The 19,900-nt window shown below is 47.7% G+C and overlaps 1 protein-coding gene and 1 pseudogene across 1 annotated transcript in view; one reads left to right on the top strand and one right to left on the bottom strand.

Moving 5' to 3' along the window:
- The first annotated feature begins 391 nt into the window (after nt 1-391).
- SPSB4 (splA/ryanodine receptor domain and SOCS box containing 4) overlaps nt 392-19,900 on the top strand; it is an 81,452-nt gene continuing 61,943 nt past the window's right edge. Inside the window, exon 1 of the mRNA XM_030873355.2 lies at nt 392-411. The gene's annotated coding sequence lies outside the window, so the exon portion shown is untranslated. The remainder of the gene's footprint in view (nt 412-19,900) is intronic.
- On the bottom strand, nt 9,369-10,337 carry LOC115862032 (PDZ and LIM domain protein 1 pseudogene; annotated as a pseudogene).

The following is a 19,900-nucleotide window of genomic DNA, read 5'->3' as shown; positions in this document are numbered from 1 at the left end:
GCGCGCCAGGGGCCGGAGGCCGAGGCGCGGCCCGTGCGCCCCGAGCTCGGGACTCGCCGCCCTCCGGGTCTGGCGCGGAGCTTAGGAACCGCTGGAGCGCGGGCCTTGGCGCGCCCCCGGGATCCGCGCAGAAAGGCGCTTCCCCACTCCCACCCGGCCTCCTGCGCCCTCCCGCCGCGCCGGAGCGCCAACTTCCCAAGAACGCTCCAACTCCAGGCCACCCTGCTGGGCAGAGGGGGCGCTGCTCCTGGGCACGGGCCGTGAGGACGCGCCCCTGGCCCCGGGGAGCCAGCCGGCATCTTCGGGGTCGCTCGGGCGCCCCTGAGTGGGCGGCAGCCGCCTCTCCCGGCAGTCCAGGACCTGCCAGCGCTGGCGATTCCTCCAGGGCAGGCGCTTGCCCTCTCTTTTATGGTGAGTATTCTCCATCTTCTGGTGAGGGGCACGCGGGAGCCGAAATCTGGCCGCGCGGACCTCGTGCGGGCCGGCACTCGCCACAGCCGACGCTCCTGGCGTGGGTCCCGTCCAGGTCCTCGGGAATTCCTCTCTGCGGGCGGTGGCAGTCCGACCTGGTTGGTTTGCGCGCAGCCATGGGGCGTTGAGGGCCGGCCCCTGGTGCCATAGGTTCGAAGCCCGCTGCTTTTCTGCGTAATGGAGACACCACAAAAAACTACACCCTTCCCCCCAGTCACCCTGCCTGGGTTGGGTCCATGATCTGTCATTCACTGGCTGGGTGACCTTGGGCAAGGCGCCAAACCTCGATTTCCTCATCCATAGGATGGGGATGATAATGGTGCCCTTTTAATAGGGCTATTGGTAGGATCTATGGGGTGGTCCTCGTAATGTACGTGGACCTGTGCCTGGCACATAGGAGATACTCGATCAAATGTTAGCCAGCATTATTATTAGCTGTGTGAGCCCAAGCGTGTTATCCAACTTTCCAGAGCTGCAACAGCTCTCTCGTGTATGTATTGGGGACAGTAATTTCCAGGGGTCTGTTCATCTGGGTTGTTGGTGGGGCGTGTTCAGAGCGGTGGAAATCAAGCTCCCGGCACGCAGTGGGCGCTCGTGAACTGGTGGCTGTTATCGTTTACTCTTGACGCTGGATAGTGAGGCTTGTCGCCCAGTCCGGGCGCTGCTTGGGGCCAGTTCCTGGCCTTGCTTGGAGACAAACTTGGCGATGCTTAGGAAGGGAGGGGGTCGCGTGCTTCGTGAGTCACGGGCAGGGGGTGGGGGTGGGGTCTGGGAAGGAGGGAGGAGGCCATAGCTTGGAGCGCGGTGAATGTGTCCGCCCGGGTAGCGCAAGACGCGCCACGGGCTCGGAGCCAGGAGGGGACGCGAGCCCAGGACCTCTCCCTGGCGGGAGAAGCGAGGGGGAGTGGCTGCTCCTGCCTCCCGGATGGCGGAGCGTGGGCTGTTGCGGACTGGAAAGGAGAGGAGGGCACTTCTGGGCCGCCAGCGCTAGGAGGTGGGGAGCTCTGGGCTCTGGAATTAGGCTTGAGTTCGAATTCCGCCTCCATACCAGCGGTGTGACCTTGGGCAAGTACTCTCATCTCTCCCAGCTCAGTTTCCTCGTCTGCCCCATCCTCCTCCTGGGGGAGTTTCGGGGGTGAAGGTAGGAGTTCTCTCCTCTCTAGGAATCTGAGCCTCCCTCCTCCATGCACCTTCTGTCCCCCTGCAATCGATGAGCATAAATCAGGAAGGCGTGCCTGAGCCTCAGAGAAACGCTATTAAAAGGAGAATCCAGGAACTGCCCGTCCCCCCTTCCAGGAGGTCATCGCACCGAGGGAAGAAGCATCAGTGCACTACGTCTCTCCCTTCTCCTGTCTCTCCCTCTGTCTTCCCACCTTGGTGGCTCTATCCTCCAACAAACTCCTGAAGCCTCTGTCACTGAGGCTGATGGGGGAATCCCTCATCTCCCACACCTTCATTTTTCAAAAAGTGCTACTGATTAATGGAGTTTGTAGAAAGACTGTCAGTAGCATGATATGAACATGCTTGACACAAGGGCATAATCCTCTTGAGATACATGCCCTCTGATTGATTCCATTTTTTAAACTTCCTTTAAAAGTACTAATAAAAGGAATTTAAGCCACTTTTGACAAACAGCAAACAAAATTCAACTTGCTGGCCATTCCACTCAAATATCTCTCCAGTCTGTATTTCTATTTTATTTCAGAGACTGATAAACTGAATTATATAAAAAGAAAATCTACAGGGACATCACCAGAAACAGTTAAAAGACATATGACAAAAGACATATGACAAACTGGGGAGAGAATCGTCACTCCTGTTAAAAAGGGCTCATCTCTTTAATGTGTAAAAATGTTCTCAAGTCAAGAAGAAAAAGGGCAAAAACAGACAAAGACCATTAACAGTTCACATGCACAAAATAAAATTGAAATAGCAAACATAAGACAAGCTGCCCTACCTCACTCAGTAAGAAAAATGTAAGTTAAAACTCCAATAAGATACAATTTTTCACATATCAGATTAGCAAATAATAATAATTTATCAGAAACATCTTTTAAAAGTATAAAATAGATCAAATCTCTCCCAGGCTTAGAACGTCCTCGAGGTTGCCAGGGTGTAAAATCTAGGTGCCCCCAGGGCCCTCCGGGTCTGGTTACTGCTCCCTTCACCCCTTTCTCACTGTTTGCCTCTCTCATTACCCTCCACCCCCTGGCCTTTTTGGTTTTGCTCCAACACTCCAAGGACTTTTTCCCTTGGCTTTTTTAAGACTGGCTCCTTCTCCTCGTTTAGACAGGCCTGTCCTTGGGAGGCTTCGCTTCTACCCCAGAAAGTGGCCAAGACCTGGGCCAGTGCAGCGTTCCCCATCCCTCTGGGAAAAGACCTAGTGCCATTCACCATATGGGGGCTAATTGATTCTCCCCGAGTTGCCTGACCTGTTGTAACATTGCCAGGTTCTTGAAAGGCCCCTTCTCTATTGGTACAGGAATGAAGGGTCTCAGGCAGCCCGGCAGGTAGAACAGGCCACTCGGTGCAGAAAATCAGGCGGTGTGAAGGTACCTGGAGCAAAGCTACCAGAAGTCTCTGCCTGAGTCAGTTAAAAAAAATAAGTACATAAATACATGCACTTAACATATGTGAACATAACCAAACATACTTGGCAAGAAAGATCAACAACAAAAAAATTAAATAAAACAGCAACACATTTTATTTTGTTATTATTATTATTTTTTGGCCATGCCACGAGGCATGTGGGATCTTAGTTCCCCGACCAGGGAACGAACCCATGCCCCCTGCAGTGGAAGTGCAGAGTCTTAACCACTGGACCATCAGGGAAGTCCCCATTTTAAATAAAATATTTTAAATAGAACGTGGTCCCTAAATAAGTTTCACTGGCTGTATCGGTTCTGAAGCTGGAGGAAAAACAGTTGTCTGTGCTGAACCCCTTGGGAAAGAGGATGGTAGACCCAAATTGGGTATCATGAACCTTCTTCAGAAGAACTTTCCAGGGCGGTGTTGATTGCATGTGATTTTTTGCTACACATATTGAGTTAACCCCCATTTAAAATGCTATGAAAGAAAAATGAAAGAAAAGTTACGAAAGAAAAATGTTTGTTGTTAAAAATGCAGACTATACGAGAGGTGTGGAGTGGAAGTTTCTTCTTCAGTCTGCGAAGTGCTTTCTAATGCAGACCGAGGTAGCAGATGCCCGTATGGTGCTGGTAGGAGACAGAGGCTGGCTGGGTGCTGGGCTCGCCAGCAAGAAATGTAGCACGGGGTGCAGAAGACAGCTGTGGATGCAGGACGAGGCCGAAGGGAGAGGGAGGGACACCACAGAGGGTGCCCGGTCCCGCTTGCGGGTGGGAGGAGAATGAATGACTGTCAGCTGGGCAAGGGAAGGTGGGAAGGCCCCCGGAGGCCAAGGTATGGGCAGGATGTGGTCTCTCAGGAGAGTCTGCTATGACTGGTCTGATGGGGGCCGTGCTGGGAGACTAGGCGTGGGAGAAGTAAGCAAGAACAGATCTTAAGGACTCTTACATGCCAAGCTAAGGGGTGCGGCTTCTCCCCGGAGAAGCCACCTGGAGAGTTGAACAAAAGGTGTGTGTGTGCCTTGGTCAGATTTACCCTGTGGCAGCATGGAGGGTGGCTTGGGAGCCACAGACTGGAGTCCGGGAGCCCCACTGGTAGACCATTTAGTAATCCAGGCAAGATCTGAATTGAGGGAGAGCTGAAGGCATTGAGGGAGACCGGGAGACAGGGGGATCCACGGCAGAAATGGGGACGAGAGAAGAACCTGGTTTGCCGGAGAGGGAAGAGGCTGCTTTCAGTCCTGGGCATGTAGATTCTGAGGTGCCAGCGGCCCCCGAAACCCCAGGTCTGATATCTAGAGTGGGTGGGCATGTCCTAGGGGAAAGAGACCAGCTGGCTTTACAAGGTCATTTGAAGGAGCCCCTAGTCTGGGGTGGCCAGAGGCCTTGGGATAGGTGAATCTGGTGCTGAGGAGAGAAAGCGGGGCTGGAGACTCAGTTTGGGAGGATCCACAGAGGGCTGGAACTGCCAGTCCTAAGAGAAGATGCATGCGGAGAGGGCGCAGCAGACGCTGAAGATGCGGCAGTGGGTGTGCCCCATTTACGAGGCCAGCCAGGTGGACCTCAGGGCCGAGAGGTGGCAGGAGACTGCCCCGAGCTCTACACCTCCATGTGCTGGTGTGTGCAGAGGGAGAGGCCCAGAGCAGTTCCCAAGTACCCCACCTGGCTTCCAGTGCTGTGAAAAGTCACTTACGAGTGAGCCAGGAGCTCTGACTTCTCCAGAAACTCGTGGGGCTGAGTCCACAGAGATCTCTCACCTGTCAGCCACATTCTGAGAGATGCACATGTCACACAGATTGCCGCAGGTCACACAGATTCCCGGGGCCAGAGTGGCTCTCTGCTCCCTGGGGCTCCCTCCCTCTCTTCTCTCTCTCAGGGTCTCCCTGTCTCCCCACTTCCTCTCCATCCCCTCTTCGTCTCCAACAATGCCCCCCCACCCCCGTATCTCAAAAGTGCTCCCAGAGACAGCTGAAGCTTAACAGAGGGACCTTCAGAAATCCCAGCAGCTTCCTACTATGATCTCCTAGACCAAGCCTGAGTTTCCCTTTTCATTCAGGCATCCCGAGTTTTCAGACAACCAGTTATACTAAGTGGGCAACGTTCGGCTCATGAGATAAATGATGGGCCAGACATGAAGATCATTGTGTTTTCGTCATAGAAGTTGATCCAAGAGCGTCCCGTTGTGCAGCACCCACCCTGTCCCCTTTCTCCTAGCTCTGCTCCAGCCTGAGCCATGCTGGGTCTCACAGAGGCCAGCTGTCCTGCAGAACTTTACCCACGTGTGCTTAGGGCACAGGGGCAGCTGGAGCGATGACCAGACCCGCCAGGAATGCACGTGGAAATAGGGCATCTGGCCTTCCTGCCTTGGAGGTTTGTCTCTTTCAAATGACCTGTCAGGGCACGCTGGCTTGGTCACCGCCCGGCAAACCTCCTTCATCCCATCCCCTGCGTTCCTTGCTGGCTGACAGCCTGAGCTTCCGCCCTGGGGGCTCCTGGCTCGGTCACCGTGGGAAGATTCCCATGGAAACCCCATAAGAAGGAGAGGCACGGGGAAACCTCATTGATTCACAGTCCAGGAAGATGGGTGTGAGATGGTTCCACCTGGAGCTGCACAGATGGCTCTCCTGGGAAGAAAGGGCCTGCCCAGCCCAGTGTCGCATGAGCTCCATGCACGTGTACAGAGAGAAATTTAATGGACGCCTGTGAATGAAAGCTTGGAGGTTCTTTAGCTCATTCACCCTTGGGAGGTTCATTCTGAATCAGCATCTTTTAATAGAATAGCCTCTCTACTTAATATTTGTACTAAGAAAATCTTAGAAACATCCCAGCCTAACCAGGTCCAAGTGGGTACCGTTGGCACCATTGCACAGAGGTGAAAATTGAGGGCTGAAAACGTAAACGGCTTGCCGGAGCCCAGGGAGCTCCGCTCTCCCAGTCATGCCTCGGTGGAGGTTCTTTCTAAAGTGGCAGGTTGCTTTTATTTCTTTGCTCGTGCTTGTGCATCCACCATTTTCTCTGAGCCAGAGCCCTGCAGAGTCCTGGGGACTCCGGTGAGGAGACCCAGCCCCTGCTCTTGCATTGTCTCCCGTCTGGTGGGAGGGAGGCAGCTGAGGAGACGTTAGGGCCCCTCGTGATAAGTCTGTGATGGAGACAGGTGCAGGGGCTCTGAGGGCATGGGATGGGGAGCTCCCCAGGGGCACTGATACCCGAGTAGAATGAATTGCCCAGGTGTGTGTATGTGGAGGGGCGTGCAAGGGAGGGGGAAGGGGTGAAGGCAGCAGAGGGTCAGGACACGCAGGTTAGTGGGGACGCCATGAAGGGCTTCACAGAGGGAGGTGGGTCAGGGAAGCATCAGGGAGCATTTGGGGAGGGTTAGGGTTAGGAGTTTGTACTTTATCCTGAAAGCTGTGGAGAGCCTGTGGAGGATTTTAAGCAGGGAGCGTGAATTAGATCAGCTTTGCATTTTTACAAGTGGTGTCGTATATATTTGAAACCAATATGCAGTCTATTATAGGAATTCAAGTGGTATCAAAGTGCACTGCTTTTTACAGTCCTTGTCATTATTCAGATCTGTCACTGGGTCTGACCCCTTTGGCGTGAGCTCTCTCAGGAGGGAAGTGATTGCGTCTTACACTTTCCTGTAGCCTCAGATCCCCAGGGAGGCATCGTTACTGCTGGTTAAATGAAGGAATGAAATCCGCCCCCAACCCCTACCCCAGCAAGTCCAAAGCCATAGGCCGCATTGAGGGGAGGGCATTTAACCCAGTCGTTATCAATCCTGCGGCCGTCCTGTCTCCCGGCAGACCCCATGCCCGGCTGAGTCCAGCAGACAAGACTTCGAGAATGGGATTTTGGGTCCTGGGCCTCTGAAGACTGAGCGCCACACCTTGCAAACCGTTGAGGCTCCGTAAGAAGTGCGACACCCACGCTTCGCGTCTCCTCATTTCCCCTGTCAGGTTGCAATACCCGCCAGGGTCCTGGGAAGGGCAATTGGCAATCTGAGTTTTTGTTTTCTCGCGTAGCCATCACTGAAGCCCTGGGGCGGATCCTTCCGGATAATGTCATTAAGCATCCCCATCCAAGCATGGCCTAAGAAATTAAGTTTGGTTTGAGGAAATGTGATGGAGGCATCGTTCAGTATGCTGTCTGCTTGCTGGGTTGAGAGACAGTGTTATTCCTACCAGGAACTTAGACTATGTGGTATCTCCTCTGTGCCTGGCCCAGCGCCACGAGCTATGGTGGAGACAAGAGGAGAAAGGTGACCAGTACCCGCTTCCTCTGTCTGGAGAGAGAGGGCAGGGGCTGAGCCTGACTTGGCCACTGCTGCGTGTCCCTAGCTCTCAGCCTCACAGAGCCTGGCACATGACAGCCATCCACCAAGTGTTTGTTGAAAGAATAAATGAGGCTGGGAGCAGGAAGGCTGCACAGCAGTGTATAACAAGGGGCAGACTGGATACAGCCCAGGGTCAGCAGCTCAGAGGCAGTGACTGTGTTAATGGAGAACGAGGCCCCGTGCTCTCATCTCCTGACTCCAGCCCCGGCCCTTTCCCTGCTGAATCCTCTAGAGAGAGCAGAACGTGAGAACTTGCTGAAGCCCAGAATCTCCTCTTCACACCCATACATGTATTCTTCCCTGTCTTCCAAAGCACGGTGCTTGTTTGTATATGTGCTAGGTGGGGTTGGATGGGAGTCGGTGAAGAAGCCCAGGGGAGAGCTTCCTGTCCCCAGAGGAATGCCCCTCAAGGTAGAAAAACACGGATCAGTGGACCAGAAAGTCGTGGCTGGCTCAGGGGTGACAGAAGTGTGGGGCAGGCACCTAGAGGCCCTGGGGGGATCAGGGCAGGCTTCCTGGAGGAGGTGGGGCTCTCAGGCTGGATTGGGGAGGTGAGGAAGGAAGGACTGGGGGTCCCAACTGCCTGGACAAAGACATGAAGATAGACCTGTGACCCCGGTTTAGGAGTTGGGAATCTGCATTAGTAACTTCCTGTCTCCCAGCTCTGGCTTCTGATCCTGACCACTGCCTTTGACAGGTTCCATGGGGAATAAAACCGAGTTACTTAGCCCGTCTTTTATTCATTTGTTAGTTCAGTCACAGCTACAGGAGACCGTAGGAGCTGGACCTTCTCTGGGGCGAGGACTGCAGAGGCAACATCCCAGCTGGGTGCAGGGGAGGTACGGGCAGAGTAGATCTGGTTGGAAGCTGGGGACCCCATGAAAAAGTTATAGCCCCCTATTGTGAGCATTTACCTTAATCTCCACATTTTGGTTCTATGAACCACCCTGCCCTTTGCTTCTGTAGCTGAATCCTAGTGCACGCCCTGGTGTTTCTTTAGGATGCATTCAGGTGGTGAAATGGCAATGTCGCAGGGCATACACAGTTTAAAGGAGCACTTAACATTTACTGGGTGCCTCCCAGGTGCCCTGTGCCATTTCAGACTTTACAGATGTCTCCCTGATCCTTGCAAAGACAGGCAAGCTTAGCACATAGAGCACTTTTCAGATGAGTCTCAGAGAGGGTAAGCCCTTGCCAGGGCCCAATGGACAGGAAGGAATTCAAACCCTGCCCTTCGTTATATTGTGCTGTCACTAATTTTCCTTAGTGGATGGCCATTAATGGACATGAGCACTTCACTCTGGGTCCTGTCTTGGGGGGAGTAGCAAAGGGCTGCTGTGTGTCCACTCCACCATCGCCAGGGTGGGCAGCTTCTGAGGCCCCCGCCTGCCACTGATGGGGCAGAGGCCTCGAGGCCAGCAAGGAAAGCACCGTGCCCTCCATGACCCAGCATGGTCTCCTCTGGGGCTGCTGCTTGGCCGCTGCTTTCAAATCTGTTAAAGGTGTCTTTCAACAGCTCCAAGGTTGGCATGGTGTGCACAAGGATAAAGCAATTTCCCTAAGAAATGTCCCGTGTGGGCCACAGAGCTGCTTACAGTCAGCACCGTGAGAGGCCCTGTTCTGTTTTTTGATTAGATCTTTTTTTTTTGTTTTGAAGTCTATTAATTTATTGAGTAAAAAAATCATTGTCAGACATATTAAATTCAGTTTGGTTCAAATTTGGCTGATGTCCATTTGCAGCAGAGATGAATGGAGGAGAAGAGAAGACACAGTGATGCTGGTAACGGGACACTGAACAAAACCATCTTCCGTTCATTATAAAAGCGGGCATCACGCAGCCAGCGTGAGTCAGTTAGCTAACGAGCAGGGATAAAACCAAAGTAAGCGAGAACTTTCAAGAAAAGAGAGGCCAGAGCTTTCAGAGGACAAGATGCAGCAGGGGCTCGCTGGAGAACAGTGTTGGGTGCAGGGCTGCCTGCTCACTTAGGGAACACAGTGATCACATCATAGCCCTCGGGTGGAGTGACCCGCTCCCGGGTGTGCTTTTCACAGTAGATCTGATCCTCCACAGAGAAATGGCCCTTCTGTTTCAGGTTGTTGCCACAGTCGGTGCACACATAGCACTCAGGGTGGCGGTGACGGTCCCGCCGCTTCACAAACATGCCGACGGTGCTGGTGCCACATTTGTCACACATGGGCAGCTTCTGGGCATTTCCAATCTATGCAGCCACTTTGGTGACTGGAGCCTTAACTCTTCTGAATCCTGAGGGATGGTGGGGATCCCCTTTCTCCTCAGACTCCAGGATTTCCTGCAAAACCAGGAGTGAAGTGGACAGTTTTGGAGGCTCATTTAACTCTTGTTTCTCCTGCGGCATCTTGTAAACTTCAGATTCTTTATCAATGACGAGTCCGCTTGGAAGCTGAGAATGGTCTAAGGCTCTGCCATTCGTCTCCTGCCCACTGGCTGCCGTCTTTGACTCCAAGGCACTGTTGAAGCTGGAGATGTGTTCAGAGGAGTAGAGGCCAGCTGGGTTGTTGTACTGGTTTGTGATGACCCTGGAGCAGAAGTGGAGGCAGGTGAGGCGGTAAGGGGCAGGGCGCTCTGGTTGTGGGTGCTTCCTATGTGTAGGGCCTCTTGCGGTTCAGAGGCTAAATTCATCTTGTATGGATAATGTTTCCCTTCCTCTGTCACCAGAAGCGACCAGATTTTCTGTTCAGATCTGGTTACTGTGAGAGTCAAGTTGTCTGTGCAGCCCTTGATTTTCTCCTGAGCTTCCAAGTGCATCGATGGCTGTGATTACATCTCCAGCACATAATAAATTAGCTATAGCAGCCTTGCTTCCGGGAGTGACCCGGGAGATGGTGAGAGGCTGCTCGAAGTCCTTGCCCCCCACAAGGCAGAAGCCCCACGGTCCCGGGCCCTGGAGGACTAGTTGCTGGGTGGTCATGGCGCGGTGACGGTGGGCGGCGACTCCAGGGGACAGATGGGGCAGGACGCGGAGTGGCGCGTTGGGCTCCCCGACAGCTGTGCTGATTAGATCTTTCATTTTTCTATTTTATTATGCTTAATTTGTATATTTTCACTCTTTTTCATTTACTAATATAAGTACACCAGCCATGACTTCCTCTGGGCTCTACCTGAATGGGATCCCACAGGTTCCAATATATGGAATGTTTTTTGATATTCTTGTTTTCTAGATACTGTACAATTTCTATATAGGTCTCTTTTTTGATCCGAGTTGTTTAAAAGAGAGTCTTCAAAAACGTCCAGGTGGTAGGATTTTGTGATCCATAACTTTGTGATTAATTTCTAGTTTTTCTTCTGTGTTACCAGGTTCTGTATTATGTCTGCTTTTTTGGTGAGGTTTTATTTGTGGCCTAATATATGGGCAATTTTTAGAAATACGTATACATCAATTAAATGTCATTACTTATGCAATTTTGGTTTTTCTATGTCTTTACTTAATTTGGTCCATTGATCTGTCATGAGCTGAAAGAGGTGAATTAAAATCATCTGCCCCTACTGTGTATCTGTCTGACCTTTCTTGTATTTCCTGTAGCTTTTGCTTTGAATTTTGGTGCTGTTATTTGGTGTGTTCAATCTTCAATTGTGGATTATATTCTTTATTGTTATAAAGTGTTCTTTGTCTCACTTAATATCGTTTGCCCTGAATTCAACCTTACTTGCCTCATATTAAGGTTACTGTACCTGCTTAGTTTGATGTAGCCCTTACTTGATATATATTTACCTTTCCTATTTTTCAACATTGTTCAATTACTTTGCTTTGGGAATATCTCTTAAATATGCCATACGGTGGGAGTTTTGTCTTGTTCCCCAACCTTACAATCTTTTCTTTTTAGTAGTTCACTATGGCCAATCATTAACATAGCTAGTATTTATTTATTTATTTATTTTGGCGATACGCGGGCCTCTCACTGTTGTGGCTTCTCCCGTTGCGGAGCACATGCTCCGGACGCGCAGGCTCAGCGGCCATGGCTCATGGGCCCAGCCGCTCCGCGGCATGTGGGATCCTCCCGGACCGGGGCACGAACCCGTTTCCCCTGCATCGGCAGGCAGACTCCCAACCACTGTGCCACCAGGGAAGCCCCATAGCTAGTATTTTGGTCATAATTTTACTATCATATTTTATGTCTCTGTGTTTTTGTTCCTATTGCTTCTTTTTTTATTAATTTTTAAATTTTATCTATTTTTTTATATAGCAGGTTCTTATTAGTCATCAATTTTATACACATTAGTGTATACATGTCAATCCCAATCTCCCAATTCATCACACTCCCCCCACCCCCCACCGCTTTCCCCCCTTGGTGTCCATACGTTTGTTCTCTACATCTGTGTCTCTATTTCTGCCCTGCAAACCGGTTCACCTGTATCATTTTTCTAGGTTCCACATACATGCATTAATATGCGATATTTGTTTTTCTCTTTCTGACTTACTTCACTCTGTATGACAGTCTCTAGATCCATCCACGTCTCAACAAATGACTCAGTTTCATTCCTTTTTATGGCTGAGTAATGTTCCATTGTATATATGTACCACAACTTCTTTATCCATTCATCTGTCGATGGGCATTTAGGTTGCTTCCATGACCTGGCTATTGTAAATAGTGCTGCAATGAACATTGGTGTGCATGTGTCTTTTTTTTTTTTTTTTTGTGGTACGTGGGCCTCTCACTGTTGTGGCCTCTCCCGTTGCGGAGCACAGGCTCCGGACACGCAGGCTCAGCGGCCATGGCTCATGGGCCCAGCGCTCTGCGGCATGTGGGATCTTCCCGGTCCAGGGCACGAACCTGTGTCCCCTGCATAGGCAGACGGACTCTCAACCACTGCGCCACCAGGGAAGCCCCTCATGTGTCTTTTTGAATTATGGTTTTCTCTGGGTATATGTCCAGTAGTGGGATTGCTGGGTCATATGGTAATTCCATTTTTAGTTTTTTAAGGAACCTCCATACTGTTCTCCATAGTGGCTGCACTAATTTACATTCCCACCAACAGTGCAAGAGGGTTCCCTTTTCTCCACACCCTCTCCAGCATTTGTTGTTTGTAGATTTTCTGATGATGCCCATTCTAGCTGGTGTGAGGTGATACCTCATTGTAGTTTTGATTTACATTTCTCTAATAATTAGTGAGGTTGAGCAGCTTTTCATGTGCTTCTTGGCCATCTGTATGTCTTCTTTGGAGAAATGTCTATTTAGGTCTTCTGCCCATTTTTGGATTGGGTGGTTTGTTTCTTTAATATTGAGCTGCATGAGCTGTTTATATATTTTGGAGTTTAATCCTTTGTCCGTTGACTCGTTTGCAAATATTTTCTCCGATTCTGAGGGTTGTCTTTTCGTCTTGTTTATGGTCTCCTTTGCTGTGCAAAAGCTTTTAAGTTTCATTAGGTCCCATTTGTTTATTTTTGTTTTTATTTCCCTTACTCTAGGAGGTGGATCAAAAAAGATCTTGCTGTGATTTATGTCAAAGAGTGTTCTTCCTATGTTTTCATCTAAGAGTTTTATAGTGTCCAGTCTTAAATTTAGGTCTTGAATCCATTTTGAGTTTATTTTTGTGTATGGTGGTAGGGAGTGCTCTAATTTCATTCTTTTACATGTAGCTGTCCAGTTCTCCCAGCACCACTTATTGAAGAGGCTGTCTTTTATCCATTGTATATCCATGCCTCCTTTGTCATAGATTAATTGACCATAGGTACGTGGGTTTATCTCTGGGCTTTCTATCTTGTTCCATTGATCTATGTTTCTGTTTTTGTGCCAGTACCATATTGTCTTGATTACTGTAGCTTTGTAGTATAGTCTGAAGTCAGGGGGTCTGATTCCTCCAGCTCCGTTTTTTTCCCTCAAGACTGCTTTGGCTATTCAGGGTCTTTTATGTCTTCATACAAATTTTAAGATGGTTGTTCTAGTTCTGTAAAAAATGCCATTGGTAATTTGATAAGGATTGCACTGAATCTGTAGATTGCTTTGGGTAGTATAGTCATTTTCACAATATTGATTTTTCCAATCCAAGAACCTGGTATATCTCTCCATCTGTTAGTATCATCTTTAATTTCTTTCATCGGTGTCTTATAGTTTTCTGCATACAGGTCTTTTGTCTCCCTAGGTAGGTTTATTCCTAGGTATTTTATTCTTTTTGTCGCAATGGTAAATGGGAGTGTTTCCTTAATTTCTCTTTCAGATTTTTCATCATTAGTGTATAGGAATGCAAGAGATTTCTGTGCATTAATTTTGTATCCTGCTACTTTACCAAATTCATTGATTAGCTCTAGTAGTTTTTTGTGGCATTTTTCGGATTCTCTATGTATAGTATCATGTCATCTGCAAACAGTGACAGTTTTACTTCTTCTTTTCCAATTTGTATTCCTTTTATTTCTTTTGCTTCTCTGATTGCTGTGGCTAAAACTTCCAAAACTATGTTGAATAATAGTGGTGAGAGTGGACATCTTTGTCTTGTTCCTGATCTTAGAGGAAATGCTTTCAGTTTTTCACCATTGAGAATGATGTTTGCTGTGGGTTTGTTGTATATGGCCTTTATTATGTTGAGGTAGGTTCCCTCTATGCCCATTTTCTGGAGAGTTTTTATCATAAATGGTGTTGAATTTTGTCAAAAGCTTTTTCTGCATCTACTGAGATGATCATTTGGTTTTTCTTCTTCAGTTTGTTAACATGGTGTATCACATTGATTGATTTGCGTACATTGAAGAATCCTTGCATCCCTGAGATAAATCCCACTTGATCATGGTGTATGATCCTTTTAAAGTGTTGTTGGATTCTGTTTGCTAGTATTTTGTTAAGGATTTTTGCATCTATATTCATCAGTGATATTGGTCTGTAATTTTCTTTTTTTGTAGTATATTTGTCTGGTTTTGGTATCAGGGTGATGGTGGCCTCATAGAATGAGTTTGGGAGTGTTCCTTCCTCTGCAATATTTTGGAAGCATTTGCGAAGGATGGGTTTTAGATCTTCTCTAAATGTTTGATAGAATTCACCTGTGAAGCCATCTGGTCCTGGAATTTTGTTTCTTGGAAGATTTTTAATCACAGTTTCAATTTCATTACTTGTGATTGGTCTGTTCATATTTTCTATTTCTTCCTGGTTCAGTCTTGGAAGGTTATACCTTTCTAAGAATTTGTCCATTTCTTCCAGGTTGTCCATTTTATTGGCATAGGGTTGCTTGTAGTAGTCTCTTAGGATGTTTTGTATTTCTGCGGTGTCTGTTGTAACTTCTCCTGTTTCTTTTCTAATTTTATTGATTTGAGTCCTCTCCCTCTTTTTCTTGATGGGTCTGGCTAATGATTTGTCAATTTTGTTTATCTTCTCAAAGAACCAGCTTTTAGTTTTATTGATCTATGCTATTGTTTTCTTTGTTTCTATTTCATTTATTTCTGCTCTGATCTTTATGATTTCTTTCCTTCTGCTAACTTTGGGTTTTGTTTGTTCTTCTTTCTCTAGTGCCTTTAGGTGTAAGGTTAGATTGTTTATTTGAGACTCTTCTTGTTTCTTGAGGTAGGCTTGTATAGCTATAAACTTCCCTCTTAAAACTGCTTTTGCTGCATCCCATAGGTTTGGATCATCGTGTTTTCATTGTCATTTGTCTCCAGGTATTTCTTGATTTCCTCTTTGATTTCTTCAGTGACCTCTTGGTTATTTAGTAACGTATTGTTTCGCCTCCATGTTTTTGTGTTTTTTACGTTTTTTACCCTGTAATTTATTTTTAATCTCATAGCGTTCTGGTCAGAAAAGATGCTTGATATGATTTCAATTTTCTCAAATTTACTGAGGCTTTATTTGTGACCCAAGATGTGATGTATCCTGGAGAATGTTCCATTTGCACTTGAGAAGAAAGTGTAAACTGCTGTTTTTGGATGGAATGTCCTATAAATATCAATTAAATCTATCTGGTCTATGGTGTCATTTAAAGCTTCTGTTTCCTTATTTATTTTCATTTTGGATGATCTGTCCATTGGTGTTAGTGAGGTGTTAAAGTCCCCCATTAGTATAGTGTTACTGTCGATTTTCTCTTTTAGAGCTGTTAGCAGTTGCCTTATGTATTGAGGTGCGCCTATGTTGGGTGCATATATATTTATAATTGTTATATCTTCTTCTTGGTTTGATTCCTTGATCATTATGTAGTGTCCTTCCTTGTCTCTTGTAACATTCTTTATTTTAAAGTCTATTTTATCTGATATGAGTATTGCTACTCCAGCTTTCTTTTGATTTGCATTTGCATGGAATATCTTTTTCCATCCCCTCACTTTCAGTCTGTATGTGTCCCTACGTCTGAAGTGGGTCCCTTGTAGACAGCATGTATATGGGTCTTGTTTTTGTATCCATTCAGCAAGCTTGTGTCTTTTGGTTGGAGCATTTAGTCCATTCACGTTTAAGGTAATTATCGATATGTATGTTCCTATGACCATTTTCTTAATTGTTTTGGGTTTGTTTTTGTAGGTCCTTTTCTTTTCTTGTGTTTCCCACTTAGAGAAGTTCCTTTAGCATTTGTTATAGAGCTGGTTTGGTGGTGCTGAATTCTCTTAGCTTTTGCGTGTCTGTGAAGCTTTTGATTTCTCCATCGAATCTGAATGAGATCCTTGCCGGGTAGAGTAATCTTGGTTGTAGGTTCTTCCCTTTCATCATTTTAAGTATATCATGCCACTCCCTTCTGGCTTATAGAGTTTCTGCTGAGAAATCAGCTGTTAACCCTATGGGAGTTCCCTTGTATGTTATTTGTCATTTTCCCCTTGATGCTTTCAATAATTTTTCTTTGTCTTTAATTTTTGCCAATTTGATTACTATGTGTCTTGGCGTGTTTCTCCTTGGGTTTATCCTGTATGGGACTCACTGTGCTTCCTGGACTTGGGTGGCTATTTCCTTTCCCATGTTAGGGAAGTTTTCGAGTATAATCTCTTCAAATATTTTCCCAGGTCCTTTCTCTCTCTCTTCTCTTTCTGGGACCCCTATAATGTGAATGTTGTTACGTTTAATATTGTCCCAGAGGTCTCTTAGTCTGTCTTCATTTCTTTGCATTCTTTTTTCTTTATTCTGTTCCGCAGCTGTGAATTCCACCATTCTGTCTTCCAGGTCACTTATCCGTTCTTCTGCCTCAGTTATTCTGCTATTGATTCCTTCTAGTGTAGTTTTCATTTCAGTTATTGTATTGTTCATCTCTGTTTGTTTGTTCTTTAATTCTTCCAGGTCTTTGTTAAACATTTCTTGCATCTTCTTGATCTTTGCCTCCATTCTTTTTCCAAGGTCCTGGATTATCTTCACTACCATTATTCTGAAGTCTTTTTCTGGAAGGTTGCGTATCTCCACTTCATTTAGTTGTTTTTCTGGGGTTTTATCTTGTTCCTTCATCTGGTACATAGCCCTCTGCCTTTTCATCTTGTCTATCTTTCTGTGAATGTGGTTTTTGTTCCACAGGCTGCAGTATTGTAGTTCTTCTTGCTTCTGCTGTCTGCCCTCTGGTGGATGAGGCTATCTAAGAGGCTTGTGCAGTTTTCCTGATGGGAGGGACTGGTGGTGGGTAGAGCTGACTGTTGCTCTGGTGGGCAGAGCTCAGTAAAACTTTAATCCGCTTGACTGCTGATGGATGGGGCTGGGTTCCCTCCCTGTTGATTGTTTGGCCTGAGGGAATCCAACACTGGAGCCTACCTGGGCTCTTTGGTGGGGCTGATGGCAAACTCTTGGAGGGCTCATGCCAAGGAGTACTTCCAGACCTTCTGCTGCCAGTGTCCTTGTCCCCACTGTGAGCCACAGCCACCCCCCGCCTCTGCAGGAGACCCTCCAACACTAGCAGTTAGGTCTGGTTCAGTCTCCTATGGGGTCACTGCTCCTTCCCCTGGGTCCTGATGCACACACTACTTTGTGTGTGCCCTGCAAGAGTGGAGTCTCTGTTCCCTCAGTCCTATCAATGTCCTGCAATCAAATCCCGCTAGCCTTCAAAGTCTGATTCTCTAGGAATTCCTCCTCCCGTTGCCAGACCCCCAGGTTGGGAAGCCTGACGTGAGGCTGAGAACCTTCACTCCAGGGGGTGGACTTATGTGGTGTAAGTGTTCTCCATTATGTGAGTCACCCACCCAGCAGTTATGGGATTTGATTTTAGTGTGGTTGCACCCCTCCTACCATCTCATTGCGGCTTCTCTTTTTTCTTTGGATGTGGGGTATCTTTTTTAGTGAGTTCCAGTGTCTTCCTGTTGATGATTGTCTAGCAGCTAGTTGTGATTCTGGTGCTCTCGCAAGAGGGAGTGAGAGCACGTCCTTCTACTCCGCCATCTTGGTTCTTGGTCTCTATTGCTTCTTAAAGCAAAATCTTTCAGTATGGTGTTTTATTTTGTGTTCTTTTTGACAGTTTGGAAGATCTGTATTTTATTCTTCTGGAGTTCTTCTGGAGGTTGCCTTTGTAACTATGTAAAAATGTATTTAATCTTTTTTTTTTTTTTTTAGGCTGTACTAGTTGTCTCCCATCCCAAATAAGTGATCACAAAATTAGTTTACAAATTTGCTCCCAATTTTTATCTGCTTTGTGACAGCTTTTTCTTACGGTGAGTTTTCTTGGCTTACCATATTTTTCCCTGTTCTGTTCCTCCTCTGTTTCTTTTCCAGCATCTTTGACTACATCATGTGCTGGTTCCTAGTTAGAAGAGGCGGACCTTCCTGAATCAGCATTTTGCAAGGGATGCATGTAGAGGAGATGCCAGGAGGTATTTTAGGAGAGCAGGATTGCTCCCTGGTTCCTGGTAACTCTGTTCACAGGACTGTGGCTGTGATTTCTTTTAGCTTCTACCCAGTCAGCAGAGATCTGCAGCCCTGGGCTTCCCCCAGTTCAGGCCCTTCTCCCGCTCTGCCTCAGCAGCACACTGCTTCCTGTGAAGATGGCAGACCTGTAAAGTTTTCTCTGTTAGCTCTGCCCTCCTCTTTCCCCACAGTGTCAGAGGCAGCTCCCACGGCTAGACCGCATACCCTGTTCCCATTGTTCCTGATTAGGAATCATTGGTCTTCTCCTTCAGGGAGTGCCAGCTACTGGCTGGCTCTGCCATCTTCAACTGAGATCTGCAGCCACAGGTGTCTTCTGTAGGTGTTTTCTCACACCTCGTTTGATCTTCAGTGGTTTTGGCAACGCTTGACCATTTTTTTGGCAGCCTCTCTTTGTAAGTTGTGGTTGGATTACAAATTTGTTCTAGTTTTGCAGAAGACAAAATTTGCATTCCTCTTTCTCTTTCTCCTTTATTTTGGGTGATTTTGGATATGAAAAGGAGTAACTATTCTGCTCTCTTAGAACTGTCTAGTGTTGTACATTTTTATGTATTCTGGTATTTCCTGAAACATTAGCCAGAACTCTCTGGATAGGGTCAGCATGAGCTGAAGCTGGGGTCTGACCGTAGAAAGGAAAGAAAATGGGAGTCGAGAATAAAATTGGAGGGTTAAAAAAGCAATGCATATTATTGCTGCCTGTGCCGCATGGCACTTTGGCTGGGACTGTGCCACTGTTTGGGTGGGAGGTCATGGCCAGGCAGAGCGGGGCATGAAAAACATCTGCCTCCTGATCTATCTCAAGGAAAGCCTAGGAGCTCTCAGACCAGGGAGGGGAGGACACACACCTCTGCTCTGGACAGGTTGCAGGGCTCAGCTCTCCATCTCTTCCCACACCCGGGGCCCATCCAAACAGCGCAAGCACCCTGGATTCTGGCTAGTCTCTTAGTGATGGTGGCCAAGTCCTGAAAACCAGGATCTTGTCTCAGCGGAGGTTGCCCAGGGTCAATGCTGTTAACTATGTTTATATGCCTAAAGAAAGAGCTAGCCCATCCAAAGGGAAGGTGTATATGCAGGATGCCCAGAAGATAGAGCCAGAGAGGAAAACCTGCCCGCAGAATCTCAGGCTTGACTTTTTGATATTGTCTCTTAGCTTCCCACACCACCTGGAGGGAGCATTTTACCCCCATTCAACAAATGAGGAAACTGGAGTCTTAGAGAGGCAAAGAGACCTTCCTGTGGACACACAGCTAAGCGATGGAGAGAGGGATTTGCATATACTTCTCGCTGGCTCCAGAGTCTGGGCATCCACTCTCTCATCCCCCTGCCTCCAACTCACCTTCCCATGGAGACCCCACCCCATCCTCAGATGGTTATCTTATGTCCGTGTCCACGTCCCTGGGTGACCTTGGTGGATCCTTGCTCAGTGTCTGGCTTCTCAAGCCTGGCTGCACTTTAAATGCTGTTTAAGCTCCCCAGGGCAGCCAGGGATGGGAACCAATGGGCCACACCCTAAACATCTTTGACCCCCTGTCTTGGGCACTTTGTCCCCCCCAACCTTGGCACAGGGCTTGTTTCTTGGGACCAAATGCACTGGGGTTCTCTATGTTCTGTGATCTTGAGCAAATCACAACTTCTCTGGGCTCAGTCCTTATTTCTAAAATAAAATTGCCTGTGACTACTCTAAGAGCCGAACACAGACTCTGAAGCCAGACGGCCTGTGTGAATCTGGGCTCAACCCCTTCTT

The sequence above is a fragment of the Globicephala melas genome, chromosome 4 (genome assembly GCF_963455315.2).
Source record: "Globicephala melas chromosome 4, mGloMel1.2, whole genome shotgun sequence".
Classification (NCBI taxonomy): domain Eukaryota; kingdom Metazoa; phylum Chordata; class Mammalia; order Artiodactyla; family Delphinidae; genus Globicephala; species Globicephala melas.
This window is presented reverse-complemented; position numbering and strand designations above follow the sequence as displayed.